Raw genomic sequence first — 16,085 nt, forward strand, 5'->3', positions numbered from 1 at the left:
CTTTGATAATTTGGTTAAGGTGGTGTCTTGCCAGATAGGGAGTCATTTTAAATTTTTCTCTGGCTTATTAATATTCCTTTATCCAGTATAGGCTGTTCAAGTTGCTCTCTTCCTCTTAATGTGGTTTGATCATTAGCTATCTTTCTGTTTTTCCCTCTGAGTTCCCATTCCCTTGGATATAGTGGACATCTCAGCTGGTGATATGAACCTGTAGGAAAGCGCTGAAGCCTATATCCTTCCTTATGTCCACAGGAGTTTAAATAGTAGGTGGGGATAAAGGAATCCCCCTCAGACAGGACAGCCTCTGGAGCCACATTCATGTCTGTGTGCTGGCTCTGCTCTTTTACAATAGCCCTTTCACTCATTTGTCATCACCTAACCAACCTCTTGGGGTGGGGGAGCTTGGTTATTAAGGAATAAAAGTCCAATTACTGAATGATCCAGTTGTCATGTATCTGTTGGTACTGGCTCTGACTGTGGTCTCCTCCAGCCCTGCCCTGACTAGGTATCCCCTAGCCTCCCTGGGCTGGCTGCTGATACTGACTTTCAGAAATAATAGGGTGGGTAGCAGTCTGCTCAGGGTAATGTGGGGAGAAAAAAAGAGCACATGTAAAATCCCTTCCCTACCCAGTCACTCATCTGTGGTGCTTGTCCTTCTGTTGTCTAGGAATGTCTTGTGTTTTATGTAGGTTGGTTGGGGCTATCTTTGTTTTCCTTTATCATCTGTGGTAGCTCCAGGGTTGGATCTCAGAAAGGGGGCCACAGGCCATGTTAGCTTTTCATCTTGTCTAGTGTTTTCATGAGGATTAAATGAAATAACTATACAAAAGCATCAGGAGGGCAGTATGTCACCGGTAAATGTCACCACACTAGGATTATTATATGATTATTATTATTGTTCTCATTAATTATAACTTTTTCATTTCTCATCATAATAAATATTCTCATAAACATATATTAAGCCTCTTCTACACCTTAGACTCCATTCTGGATGAAAAGCTATAAAATGTATTCCACACAGACCTTGCTCTGTAGGTGACACAAACTACTGAGTATTTTCAATGTGCACAGCAAGGGGGGCACTTGTCCACATGGGAGAGAGAGGGTGTTCATAAAGCCTCAGAAAGGAAAGAGCTTATAAAATCCCTGTGAGTTTTCCAATAGCTCTTACTACGTTTGGCAGAGACACAGTCATGGACATCAGTCTCAAGGAAATGCAGGGCCAGAGAGCCCGATGGACACTCAAAGTTTCACTGATGTTCAGCTTAAGGATAACACATTGTGATATGTTGGGAAGAGCGCTGTAAAAAGAGGCTGTTCCAGGGCTTTCATTATCATAGAATTTTACTTGTGAAAGGTTTTCCCATATGCAACAGGCTTTCTTTCTCTCCTTTCCTGCTCCTACCAAACTGGAATGAATTTGCAACCTTTGCACAGAACAGTAGTGTTGAGTAAAATATTTCTTTACAACTTAAGAAATGTAAACCACTCTGCAAATATCCTCCTGGGTCTGTTGACATAGCAGGAGTGGCAGTAAACCTCCTAGCTAAAATGTGTTAAGACATTTCTGGATTCCCTTATCCCTTCTAGTTGTTTTAGGAACAAAACTTTAGGCAACCTGACCCTTTTCATGGAAGTAGAGCTGGAGGCACAGAGCTGATTATGAAGATCATGTATGCAGGATTAGGGAAATGAAGGCTTTCTGACCTTCAGTCCCAGGAAATATGACCTCATAGTACTCTCCCTCTCCACTCTCCAAATATTTTTTCCATGACTATGGCCATGGGAACATCAACTCTCCCTACCACAATATGTAACCTAATTTTATGACAATGTTTCCCACGACCAAACAAGTGATACATGGTGAAGCTGGAGTGCAAACCTAGGTCTTTATTACTCCAAAGCTGAAAGACTTTCCATGATGTGCTAGGTGTTTAACATGTGTTGCTTCACACAGGTCCACACCAGGCCCACAGCTTATCTTCCTTTAACTATCTGAAGCCCAGACTAAAGGGACCATATTTCTTCAATCAATAATCAAGACAAAATTACACCTCTATGCATAATGAGATAGAATGTTTAAAACAAAGAAGGTTCTGGAAAAATCTAGTAAGCATGGTCACCACACTCCTTGCTCTTGGGCTCCAACATTTTCTGTAAATATTTACTAAATGTCTGCTCTCTTCCTTAGTCTCTGTTAGAAGATAAGTGAGTTCAAAATATGAGCAATTAGAGCCAGCCATAGGCAAAAATTGTGGTTTTCACTTCCTGCTTTAGGAGTTCCAGCACCCATCTTACCAAGTCCTAGCAAAGGGGCCCAGAAACAGGACCTGCACTATAATTCAAACCCAACTTAAGGTATTCTTTTTCACTCTATGAGTCACTAAGTATTACGGTTCAACAAAGCCAAATCTCTAGAACTTTCAAGAGCAGGGATGTATCAGCATTGTGCTCAAGAGAAGTTTAAGAATCAAATACGTTTTTCTGTTTTGAAAAACTCAGTGGAATTATTCCCTTTAGGCTTCTCAAGCTATGGAGCAACACACCAAGACCACAGCACAAAGCTGATGGACACCTGAGCCATGGAAGGAAGCAAAGTCATCCCAAACCAGTGGGCCTGAGCACAGCAAAGTGGTCCTCAGTGGCACTGTCAGGTCCCACAGGCCTGTGACCCACATGGCTGGCATCTCCACTGTGCAGGGCTTGGAGAAAAGCCAGGAATCAGGGCCTGAACTTCTGGGAAAATTCTACAGTCTTCATAGGACTGGCTTTTCAAATAAAGCAAAGAACAATAAATAATTCAGATAAGCTTGTTAAAAGTAGGCCAAGGAGGGGGAACAAAGGAGATTGGTGATATGTATTTCCCTTATTAGTGAAGGCTCACCCTCTGGGGCAGGCAAGGAATGTTCATAAGAGGTGTGGTAGGTGACAGAGCACATATACAACTTGGCAAATGTTTTCTGTTTCTCTCATTCTCTATAGGACACTTTAGGCTTGTTTGGAGTCAAATTTCCTCTCAGGTTTGTAAAATAGTTTACATTTCTTACAAAAGCAATTTGATCTGAAGGGTGAGGTACCACTTGGTAATAAAAGCTACTAAGAAAAAAATTCAATCTTCTTTAAATTTCATAACTGACCTTTCCTTAAGCTGGTAATATGACATCCTCTTTAATACCTATCCATATCTGACACTAAAACAAACAAAAATGGTCATCTTCCAAAGACTTCCAACATTTAGCACTTTAGCTGGAAGCCAAAATCCAAAAACTCAACCTGGTTTATTTGGAAATTTTGCTCTTAATTTGGTAATGCTTTCATAGATTAACCATTTGTTATTAAGTTCTAGTATTATTGCATTAGGCCAGAGATCAAGAAATTGAGGCCTGTACTATTGCTTTTTTGGAATTTTTGATGCTGTCTATATGCATTAGCTCATATAGATTGATTTGTGTACATGTTTTATGGGCACTGATATTTTAGATCCTCAGTTTTGTAAGAATGTAAGTGTGGAATTATATATACATATAAAATCATCTTATTAATTATATTATTCACTTCATATATAATCTTGCTTATCATTTTATATATATAAAATATTAAATTATATATCTACAATATATAAAATATTTTGCATGTCAGTTCTACTCTCTTCCAATGTACACTTTAATGGTACTATTAAGTCTTTTAAGATTCCTTGGAATGCTATAGTATCTCAGTTAAATGTATAAATATATATAATATATATACATATATGTATATTGTGCATTTGTTCTGACAAAGAATTATGTAAACAGGCCAGCAAGTACTCAGAATCACTCCTTTTATATTATGACTTCTTCATTCTTGAGCTCTTGAGCTCTGAAGTTTGCTTTACTTCCTAGCTAATTGGAGTGGATCTGCAAATAATTGTATTAGGTAGGGTATGTACGTCATTGGTATATTTTATGAGCTTCTGTTTATCAGAAAATACATTTATATTGCCTTCTCACAATTGTCTGAGTCTAAAATTCTTGGGTCTAAAAACTCTTCATTGAGAGAGAAAAAACATTGCTTTATTGTATAGTGACATTTAAGGTTATAAATGAGAAACTGAGCTAAATTAATGTTTGTTTCTTTGCAGAAAACCTGTTTTTCTTACTTGGATCATAATTGATTTTTATCTTTATCCTAGTTGTTTGTCTTTATCCAAATGTCTACATGTATGTGTCATTTCTTTGACTTCACATGGAATTTGCAGAAAATGTTCTATTATTATAAATTTATGTCTTTTCTACTTTGTCCAGAGTTTCATTCAGAAATAATACTTATTTGCAAGTTGGCCACCTATGTTTGCCCTTAGCATTTATAATCTTTTTTCCCCAGCATTGTACTCTTCTTTTTGTATATTGTCTCTTCATTCTGGAAGAATTTTACAAACTTGTCATTTATATCACTGATAATTCTTTTACACATCAGATCTACTCTGTTCCAATGTAAGCTTTAATGCTGCTATTGTCTTTTAAGATTCCTTGAAATTATATATTATTTCATTTAAGTCTATTTTCATCCCACACTCCAGACTTTTAATCTCAATGTGCTCTCTTAATGGCTGTGTCTGCTCATGTTTCACATAGTATATGTCTTTTTGTTCTGTACTGAATATTCCAAATCTCTTCTCCCAATTTTCTTTGGGATCATGAATAGATGATTTGTAGAAATACCTTCCTTTTCTGGTTTTCTCCAGCAGTACACCAAATGTCCTATTTGGAGGTTATTTTCTATCATAGTCCCCATGTTGTTTCCTTACTATTATTGTCTATCCTTAAAGTAAGGTGAGATCTAGTAATTCCCCATATTTATTTTCAGACAGGATGAAAGGATAGGCCTTTTCTTGTTCAGATTCCACTTGCTGATTTCCCTTCTCAAATCTAAAATGTGAGGGTAGGTTAATGGGCACATCGTCCAGATCCATGACCAGTCTCTAGGAAGCTTTTAACTAATGTCTAATTTTCCTGCCTTGGGTCTCTCATGCTATGAACCCAAACAATAGGTGAAAACTGACCATGCCAAGCTTGTTGTGCTCTGTAAGTTTTTCCTTCCTCAGCCTTGGGCTTCACTGTTTTCTTCATAGGATGGAATTTTCCAGAATGCACTCTACCCAACCCTGCTCTCTACATCTCCTAGTTGAGTTCTGAGATTTATAGTCTCTGCCTGAGATTTTAAAAAGTGGGAGGGAAGGACTGGGGGATAAACGCATTCCCAGTCTGGTGGGTACAGGTCCTGGTTCTGAAGTCTACAGGAGATGATATAGAAGGAAGACAACATCTATTATTTCTTTAATGATACTGTTTCATGACATTGAACCAGGTCATGACACAAACTGATGGTTTTCTTCCTAAAATAATTGCATTTGTGTTTTATTGACAAGGCATTCCAAATCCTGATATGTTGTCTATAAATTTCAGTTTCTAATGCTTTGGATTTCCTCTTATTCTACTTCTTCATGAGTATTTTAGAAGACTCTTGGAGAGCCTATACTGGGGGCTACTTGCCAAGCAGCATTCTGAACAAGAATGCCATAATGATCAATCTTTAGTAACGCTTATGTAAAGATGGTTAAAATCGTCAAGTCATGGGGCATTACTCTGTTAGCAACCTTAAATATCATCCAGTATAGTCTTATCTATCTGAGATATGGAACCGTGGTAGAAGAACTTACACCCAAGCAGACTCTTCAAAATCTGCAATTCCATCAGAGGAGATCTTAAAATTTTCCTATCAGCCTCTCTCTCCACCTGTAGGTCAGGGGTATATATGCAGTGGCTCAGAGAAGCTGGGCCCTAATTGCCCTGCCAACTTTCCCTGAGAGAAGCTGGTACATTGTCATGTCCCATACTTTAGCATCATCTGTCCACACCAGGAAATGGATTCATCTTTACCTTCCTTTCTTCCTCCCACCCTTGCCTATTCCCACCACTCCCAGCAAAACATGCTAATCCCTGACAAAATTACTTCCCATTAAATTCCCATTTGCAATATTCATATGACAATGGGTAAGAAGAAAATGTGGGGCAATCGTTGAGCCTACTTGTAGGGAAAAGCAAGTGAAGTGACAGAACTTATCTGTATTCACCTGCTCCCTCTTCCTAATTAGGCATGGTCATAGGACTCAGGCTCTCTCTCTCTCTCTCTCTCTCTCTCTCTCTGGTTCTCCTATGCACACACACACACATACAACACACACATGTGCACAACACACATACACACACACATACACACAAAGAGAATATTAATGATTGTCTGTCCCTACCATGACTTTGATTTCATCCTAAGAGCAGAATAAACCAGGGTTTCACAAATTATAATCCAAGGTCCACGGAATGTTAACATATATTACATGGAAACAAAGAACAACCACCTGAACAGCAACAACAATGAATGGTGGTAGGGAGAGGCTTGGTGGTCAAATACCTTTGGGAAATGCTGATTAAGCACAAACAGTTCTCGTAGCAGGAATTCTTAGGATGTCTACTGAGTTCATGTGCTCGCTGAGAATATCCACATTCAGTGTGGAATAAGCAGTGTTTCCCACCTTATTGAATCATGATTATCTCACAGGGATCAAAGCTTTTACCCAGAGAAAGTTTTAGAAGTAATAAGCTAAATACCTTCCCCAGTCTTCCCCAAACCTTCCAGATATGGGGGTTCTGGAATTACAAAGACCTGTATTTAAAACCAGATTCTAGGACTTCCCTGGTGGTGCAGTGGTTAAGAATCTGCCTGCTAATACAGGGGACACGGGTTCGAGCCCTGGTCCGGGAAGATCCCACATGCCACAGAGCAACTAAGGCCCTGTGCCACAACTACTGAGCCTGCGCTCTAGAGCCCACGAGCCACAACTACTGAGTCTGTGTGCCACAACTACTGAAGCCCGTGCACTTAGAGCCCGTGCTCCACAACAAGAGAAGCCACCGCAATGAGAAGCCCGTGCACTGCAATGAAGAGTAGCCCCCTCTCGCCACAACTAGAGAAAGCCTGCGTGCAGCAAGGAAGATCCAACACAGCCAAAAATAAATAAAATAAATTTATAAAACAAACAAAAAAACCCAAAACAGATTCTGCTACTTGCTATGTGGCCTCTGTTAAGTTGGTAAACCATTCTGAGCTTTGGTTTCATTTTCTATAGGAATTTAAATAATAATATGTGTTTCACTGCATTATTTAGAGGATTAAATAATAATTCCACTCAAATGCCTAGCAGAGTGTCTGTCTCCTTTTTCCTGAAGATGCACTGCTCATAAAACATTTTCAAGTATGGTAATGAACATGGTTAGACCCTACCCAAAATGCATAGATCTCCAACAAGTGGCTAGTCACTGAGGAAAATCTCCCATGCTCCCTCAAACCTCTATGAGGTTGCCAAGGTGCCCAAACACTTCACATACTATACGTTTGTGTTAAAGCACTGAAGGCACTGCTAAAATATAGGGGTCCCTGGGAAGCCAATAATAGCATTTAGAACTACTGTGTGAGTCAGCTTCTCAGATTAACATTTACTAACCAACTAGGCCCCTAAAAAGAGCAGTGGCTGAGAGATACTATGTGCAAGGACCAACATTACGGGGACAGGTTTTGAATACCTGATCTACAACTCACTGGGTGGGGATAGGACTGAATGATGTGTGAATCTCTTAGCATAATACCTAGTACGTTGCAGGAACTTGATTGGAAAAGCATGCATGTATGTATGTATTATTATTACTAACTCATTAATTGAGCAGTTTCTCTGTGCCAGGCACTGGGGATACAATTCTTGCTCTCATTATATGGATGTGTTCACTGAGAAGCCCATGCACAGTTTAAATAACATTAAATCATCCAAGCCACTTTAATCCACTCCCTACCATCCAGTGGTTAAATCCACTCCAAATATTCACCTGACAGTCACCTGGGTTCTGCTGGACATGTGAATGGAAACGGGGAGCTCTCTGTTTTCCAAGGCAGCTGATTCCAATTTCAGAGTCTCTGGTAGTGGATCACCTCTCTCAGTGAATCCAGGTCTCCCACACTGCCGATTTTACTTCACAAGAATAACTTCCATGCACATTTCAAATAACCTTGACCCGCATTAAAATCATAGCCAGCATCTTTTCCCCCTTTCTTTTAGAAACAGTAAGTCATAGCTAAAATATTCCTCTTTACCTGCTATTCCTTTTGCCTGGTACTGCTAGTGACCCCTGCCCTTCTTTTGTTTCAAATAGAGCTGATGCTACAATATCTGACATGATTAACTACGATGCCTCCTCGAAGGCTTGATTAACTGCAAAGTCCACTTGCCCTCCTGAGCAGCAAGGACTCCCTTTCCATTGTCACCACGGGATGCAGCCCTGGCAGACCGGGCAGTTTATGCTCACATCAGCGGTGAGGTCCACTTCCCCTGGGGACAGGTGGCTGTTTATTGCTGTTGAGCAGAAGGAGAGCTGTTTGTCCTTGGCTTCATCTGGGTCCCCATGGCCTACATCAAAAGGAGCCACAGAATTTCTATTTCCCGCTTAGTGAGAGCACTGGAAAGTGAAGGTAGGGGAGATGATACCATGCTAAAGATACTGGATTATTCTTTCTTTTATACTTGGAGGGGACAGACTCAAGTCCTCACTTATTCAAGATAAATTTTATGTCAAGACAGATGTGAGTCAATGCTCTGCTTCAGCTCCTATCTTCTGCTTCTCTACTCTCAGACTCAACGCCTGGTGAAAGTCAAGGACTCACTTCATCAAGTCCCTTTTCCCTCCCTCATTCCTCTTCATTTTTTCTAACAATGAGAGGGCAAACCATGGGGTTGGCTGAGTGAGCAAATGAGATTTAGGAGGACTGAAGAATTTCCGGTCTCATTCTCAATGTTATTATCTCACAGGGCAAACTCTAGCATTAGTGACTGCGCTCAAATTCTGGTTTCGCCCTTTGCTAATGGTGCGATTTGGGGCAAGTTAGTTCTCAAACAACTCTAGAAGACGTGTTAAATAAATTATTTAGGAGAAGAGAAAACTGTGACTCAGAGTGAAGTGACTTAACCTAAAATCAAAAGATAAATGTGTTCTAAGGCAATGTCTTAAACTTAAGGCTGAGTGCAAAATCCATGTCTTTGTTACTTGCTCGAGCTCCCTGATCAACTAAAAGATGCTGAATGAATCCATGCCAGTTGCTAGATAAAGACTATTCCAGATTTCGCATTCATGGATTTCCCTTGTCAGTGACAGGTTTTGCCTGTACAGTTGTTTGTTCTTTTCAGTGATACTGATATAGGAAACAGCTCCCAAGGGGACTGAGTTTGAGACAAACGTCCATTTTGCCTCAACTCAGTTAAACTCTTTGAGCCTCAACTTTCTTATTAAAGAAACAAGAAAGTAGTACCTGTCTTATGTGTTAGTGTCACGATTAAAAGATGATGACTATGAAAGTACTTTTTAATCCCTAAAGCACTTTATATAAGTGTAAGGGATTTCTAGCATTGTTGTCATTGCCATGACGCATCCAGGACTCTGGGGGCAGGGGTTTCTGTGCATCAACATGAGCTCCCCTTTTGCCAAAATGATAAGGAATGCGTAGAGGAAATGGTAGAGTCCCCACTTCCAGATGTGAATAGAAAATGAGTGGTCTTGGTTCTTCCTGACACTTTGTCATGTAAAAGCTATTTCTGTTGCAATGTGCAAAGAACAACGAGGGGACAAAGAATCTTTGAGGCAATGTCATTAATGAACATTCCCCAACCCCTGGCAGGAGTGGGCAGCCTGAGTTCTTCAGAAGGGGAAAATTTGACTAGCAATTCGGCCAGAGGTCAGGAGCAAAGATATTTCTGCCAATAGAGTTAAAGCTCAGGTATTCTTTTGATGGCATCTTTAATCATATTACCTCTTCCTCAATTACTCTACCATCATTATTCATTCTGCAGGTACTAAACAATGATTTATTATGCTCTAAGCCCTCGAGATAGAGCAGTGGACAAAACCAAAAAGGACCCTCACTTCATGGAACGGATCTTCCAGTAGGGGGAAGAGGAACAATAAGTAACCAAGCAAATAAATGGTAAGATAATTCTAGGTGGTGGTAAGTGTTATAAAGAAAATGCAAGGTGATGGAGTTGAAAAGGATTGGTGAAAGTTCCTTTAGACTGGGTGGTAAGGAAAGCCATTCTGAGGGGATAGAAATGACATAACAAGAAGCCAGGTGAACTGGTGGTTCTCCATTTGCCCCCATCCATGCTCTGCTTTTCTCTATTCTGACTCCCTTCCCAGCTTATTTCCAATGGGATTTAGCCAATGAGACACCAGAGGGCAGGAGGAGGGAGAGTAAGTAAATCTTTCCTTGCTTAGAGCCTGAGCCTTATCAGACAGGTGGAGACTGTGGTCCTCTACAATGGCAGCTCTCCTGGGGTGGCCCCCTCCCTGGTTCCAGCTCCAGCAGGGCCCCAGTAACATGGTTCCTCCCACCCCAGCCCCAGTTCTTCTGGCCTTAGAGGTAGCAATGGCTTCTCAGTACTGGTACTGTCTAGGTTTCCCACCTTTCCTGGTTGTCTCCTTAACCCAACCCACAGTACAGTCCCTCAACCAAAAAATTTGGGATGGACTCTGCTTCTTGCTGGAATCTGAAACAACACACCTTGCGAAGATGCAGGGACAGACCATTCCAGGCAGAGGGAACGTCATTATTTTATGGACAAAATGAAGAGGACGTTATCAATAATTAACCTTTCTGTCATTTTTTTTTTTTTTATAGATTAGGAAGTGTTTTCACATGTATAATCTCATTTAAATTCCATGACGACATAGACAGTTTGGGCAGCTATTACTCCCATTTTACAAACAAGGAACGGGAAGCTCTAAGAAGTAAATGACTTGCCAAAGGGCGACATGAATGGCCATTACTAGAGCCTAACCTCGAACGAGGTTTCTGGCTCCAAGTCTAGGCTTCTCCACTTCCACCCCTGTCACCTAGCAAGCAGGTGGAAAAGAGAATCCAGGGACATTTCCCAGGGACCAGCTTACCAGCTTCAGTAGCAGCTCACAAAATCTGTCACACTCAGCAAATAGCCAACTAGAATCTTTAATTCAGCCATAGAGTCCCATGAAGTGCAAAAATCCCCCCAAGATAAAAAGTGACAAAGATAATCATCAAATTTTATTAAAGGGAAAGCCATGTGATTAAATCTTACAAGTTGATACTTTTGTTTCAGAGAACATATATTCTCCACCTTACTCAAAACATTACTTTTCCCTAAATATATGTAAGTAGTCACAAATAATCTACCTTAAAGGAACTGAAGAAGATGGATGTTTATTAGAATCATTCGATGGAAAAATGTATTAATAGAATTATTTTGAAGATCAAATAACTAGTGTATACCTAATGTGTCTTGGAGTTGAGAATTTTGTATAAATGGTTCTCAAAATGGGCACATTTATAGTCATAACACCACCTGTATGAGCAATATAGTATAGATCTAGGATTAACAGTAGAATTTATTCTTAAAAGTAGAGCAAGCCACAGAAAAATCCAATTTCCAGCAGTAGATCATTCGTTCCAAGACTCCTACAAGCCACCTTCCTCATTAACTTATCATTTGCAGTTTAAGATATCTACATGCACCTCTGTGACACACCAATAGTTAGTCCTCTGGGGGTTTCTAAGCCAGATTGAACATCTGGATTTGCAGCGAATCCTAAAGATCACCAGATGCAGTGTGGTAGAAGGAGATGGATAGATGGGCACATGACAATAGACAGCCACCAAGACAAACTGCTCCTGCTGGCCCAGGCCAGCTCTGAAAGCTTACACACATTAAGACCACATGGATATCTGCTGAAGGATGAATTGTTATATGGCTTTGGAAAAAGTCAGCGTTTCCATTTCTTTCTCTCTCACTTGGCATTTTGGAGCCTGCTGTCAGGATTCACACCGATTTTTGGCTTGGTTTTAGAGGCTTTTTTTCCTCTTACTACAGTTGAGTTTAAAGAAAAACAGCACAAAGAAATTGTTAAGAAGAAAGGAAATCGTGCTCCAGATGGTTTTGAAGAACTCTAAACTGACCCAGAGCCCAAGAAAAGGCCTTTCATTTATAGAACATTGAGGAAAATGATATTCCTTTTATTTGGTCATAAAAGCAACAACTGAAAATGCCCTGAGCACCCATAAGAATGCACTCCAGCATGTGTGCCTTTGTGTGTCTGTGTGTGCATCTGTGTGCGTATCTATGAGGATACGGTATGTGTATGTCCAAACTAGAAACTCATAGAAGCTATGGGGAATATTCACTTATGAACTTCCAATTCTCTAACAGCTGCTATGATAAAGGACATCTCCAAAAAATTGAGAAATGGTCAAATTCAGTTTTCCAATGGTAGAAAGTTTCTGACAAACCCACTTTGGGAAACATGGACTTTCCCTCACTGTATTTAAAATACGTGAAGGGAGATGAAGTCCTGCACAAGGTGGGAGTGTGGAAAGGGACGGGCCCTGGAGGAGGTCAAGAGTCTGGGAGGCTGCAGTTGTAATGTCTTTTTAGTTACAGGTCACAGAAACTGTACTCAAACAAGCTTAGGCAAAACAATAAATAAAAAGGGTTTATTAGAAGGTTTCTAGGGTAATGAAGGAACCAGGGCAGTGTAAAGGGTCAGAGACTGGGACCTGTGACTGATACTATTCCAACTTTCTGTCCATCTATCTTTTATGTCAGACTGCCTCTTTTGGACCCTATTCACTCCAATGCACACAAGTTTTCTCCTTCAGGTGGAGAATGTAGTCACAGGCAGTTGGAGTCCAGTCACAAAAGACACATACTGTTTCCTGTTGGTTCTAGATACAGTAAACCTCAGAAAGGTAACCTGATGAGTTCGGCTTTCATCACACATTCTTCTCTTGACCCATCACTGAGTCCAAGCAGATTATGCCTGCCCAGCCTGATTCCCCAAGATCAGAGTTTGTACAAAAATAAGCAACAGTGCAGGGAGGAGCGGTCATGGAGGATGGTGGTGGACGTGCCCTACACAGATGGGAAACAATGTCCCACACAGCAGCTAACAGAGGCTTACCAGGTTGAGTCGGATCGTGTTACTCACACTTAATATCCCAAATAATATATAATTCAAAGATGGGGTACAAGCTTTAAAGTTGGGGACAGACTTCTCATTGCATTTAGAGCGGAGTGCAAACAGCTCACGATGGCTGACAGATGCTATAGGATGTGGCATGCCACCTCTCAACCTCACCTCGTGTCCCTCTGTCCAATCACACTGCTCTACTTTCAGGTCCTGCTCTACTTTCAGGGAAAGAGGGCTCTTTCCCTCCTTTGGATTTAGTGCATTTTATTCCTTCTTCCTATAAATGTTTTTCCCTTGTTATTTGCATGGTTAAGACCTTGTCGTACTTCAGAGCTCCTGTCTTCAGAGAGGGCTTCACTGAACACCCTGTTTAAGGAAGCTTTGCTCTTCAATTCATCAGAGCACTTTGTTTAGCTTTTATGGTACGCCACCTGTTTGTAACTGATACATTTATTTGTCTGTGTAATTGTTCATCTGGTCTCTGTTCTGGACTGTAAGCTAGGTAAAGGTAGGTACCATGTCTGATTCTTTCATCACTATATTCCCACATCTGTAAATGTGCCCCACCCATAGTAGGGGCTCATAAGTATTCGTTGAATGAATGGATAGATGGATGGATACAATGCCCAGATGAATGCAGCAGCAAGTGAGGAATAAAAAGGGAAAATGAAATACAACCTGAAAGGTAGGAAAGGGATACAAAGAGTGGATCCTGGTCGGCTGTGCAGGACCCACACAGGGCTGCTATGCTCAGAACACCAGGGGGCGCCATTTGCATAGACTACAATAATGCTGGAACCACCCCCGCCCCCCGGAGTTAGTGGTTTCTAGATCACATCTACCCAGTTTGGTACATCTCCTTGTTAGGAACAAATAAACCAATTCTAGAAAACCACAGATCTTTTGAGCTGTCTCAGACTTGAGGTCAGTGATTCTTAAATTATCTGTGATGAAGTACCAGTTTTGTAAAATAATTTCGAAACTTTTGTAAACTACAATAAAAATGAATTGCTAAAAAAGAAAATTAAAAAACCTATAAGACATGCAAAATAAAAGCCCAAATTTGTAAATAGACTGAGCATAAAATCACTGTCCAATTACTATAAAAATATATAAACACTTTTAACTTCTGTACTTATCTCACTGTAGACTAACAATGGTTTACAGATCAGCACCGGTCTGTGAGCCACACTCAGGGCATCGCTGCTTTAGAGAAAACTCAAGTCAGAGTGAAAGGTCAGCCAGCAGGCTAGGTGGCTGCTAACACCCTGCATTGAGTCCACACAGTTATCCTGTAAGAAGGGCAGGACGAAGAGAGTGAGGTGAGTTGTGCAAGTGCAGGGGAGATACCATTTTTATTAGATTCTGAAATTGCATTCATCATGGATTTTTTGCATTAATTTTGATTTTTAAAAATATTATATTAAAATAATATTTTCTTGATTCCTGAGTTTTTTGGTGTCCCCTTAAATTTTTTTTTTTTTTTTTTTAAAGATATATTTATTGATTGATTGAGTGATTGTTATGTTGGGTCTTCGTTTCTGTGCTAGGGCTTTCTCTAGTTGCGGCGAGCGGGGGCCACTCTTCATCGCGGTGCGCGGGCCTCTCACTATCGTTGCCTCTCTTGTTGCGGAGCACAGGCTCCAGACGCGCAGGCTCAGTAGTTGTGGCTCACGGGCCTAGTTGCTCCGCGGCATGTGGGATCTTCCCAGACCAGGGCTCAAACCCGTGTCCCCTGCATTGGCAAGCAGATTCTCAACCACTGCGCCACCAGGAAAGCCCCTGTCCCCTTAAATTTTGCATCCAAAGTGAATCTCTCATTCACCTCTCCCTAGTCCTGGCCCTGAGGAAGGGCATAATATTTGCTATTAATTTACTATCATAGATTAATTACTATGAATTAATCTATGTGAATAAGTGGCTGAGACCTAAACACAGGTCTAACCTTTCCATTGCACTACACTACTGCCCATGCTGAGCATCTACCATTCACTAATTCATTCACTCATTCATTTATTCACTAGCAATGCCAACAGAGATTAAGTGTGTGCTACGTGTGTAGCTGGAAATGAGTAAGTTCCCAGCAGTAAGCAGGGGCCAGGTAATACATGACCTTGAATGTGAAGTTGAGGAGTATGGATTTTATCTGGAGTTACTGGGACATTCTAGAAGTGACATGGTCAGATTAAATATTTAGAAGGTTCACTCTGAATGCAGTGGGGTGACTTGGCAGACAGGAGTGAGCAGAACTGGAGAGAGGTATCCAGTTAATGGAAGGATATGGCAATCCAGGGAAAAGAAGAAAAAGAAGGCAAAGATGCTGGTCACATTTGGAAAGACTCTTACCGTTGGCATTTTGAGGGTTCAAGGAAAAAAACAAAATCACCCCTGCTACCACCAGGCTATGCTCTATCATGCTCCCTGGGATAAGGAAAGACATAACATAGGTCTATTGGAGAAACCAAGCAATATAAAACTGTGCATGGGGGATGGGGAGGGATAAGGAAGAAAACACAGGGATAAGTGAGAATCCGGAGAGAGGCAAACGGGTGCAAGGAGACATGGAAATATAAGAAACTGGTAAAGGAGAGAGCAGAAGGCAGGCAGCATCTGCGTGCTCAAGGACAGGAGGAAGGGGGAAGGCGGGAGTAGGCGGAAACAGCAGTCAGATTCTCAGCAGCACTAAAATTGTCCCTGCCACTTGGCAGGAGTCAGTTCAGATGTCCCAGATCCAAGAGCCAGGGCCTTTTCCTCATTCATGTAACACAAGGAGCAAATTAGTGAGATTCATGGACCAAAAGATCCCTTGGCAAATATTGGTTCTATCCTTGGGGGTGTTTTAAGCCCTCAAAGCACTGTTTATCAAAGTGATGGCAATGGCAATGAATTATTTCTGCCAGAATGAACTATAAGAAATTTAGTCTGGCTGATTAAAAGAAAGTTTATAAAGCACAGTTCAAACATGCACAATGCCTTTTAGGAAAAATTAATTTAACATTTAAATTAATACAT

Source organism: Balaenoptera musculus, chromosome 9, assembly GCF_009873245.2.
Source record: "Balaenoptera musculus isolate JJ_BM4_2016_0621 chromosome 9, mBalMus1.pri.v3, whole genome shotgun sequence".
NCBI lineage: Eukaryota > Metazoa > Chordata > Mammalia > Artiodactyla > Balaenopteridae > Balaenoptera > Balaenoptera musculus.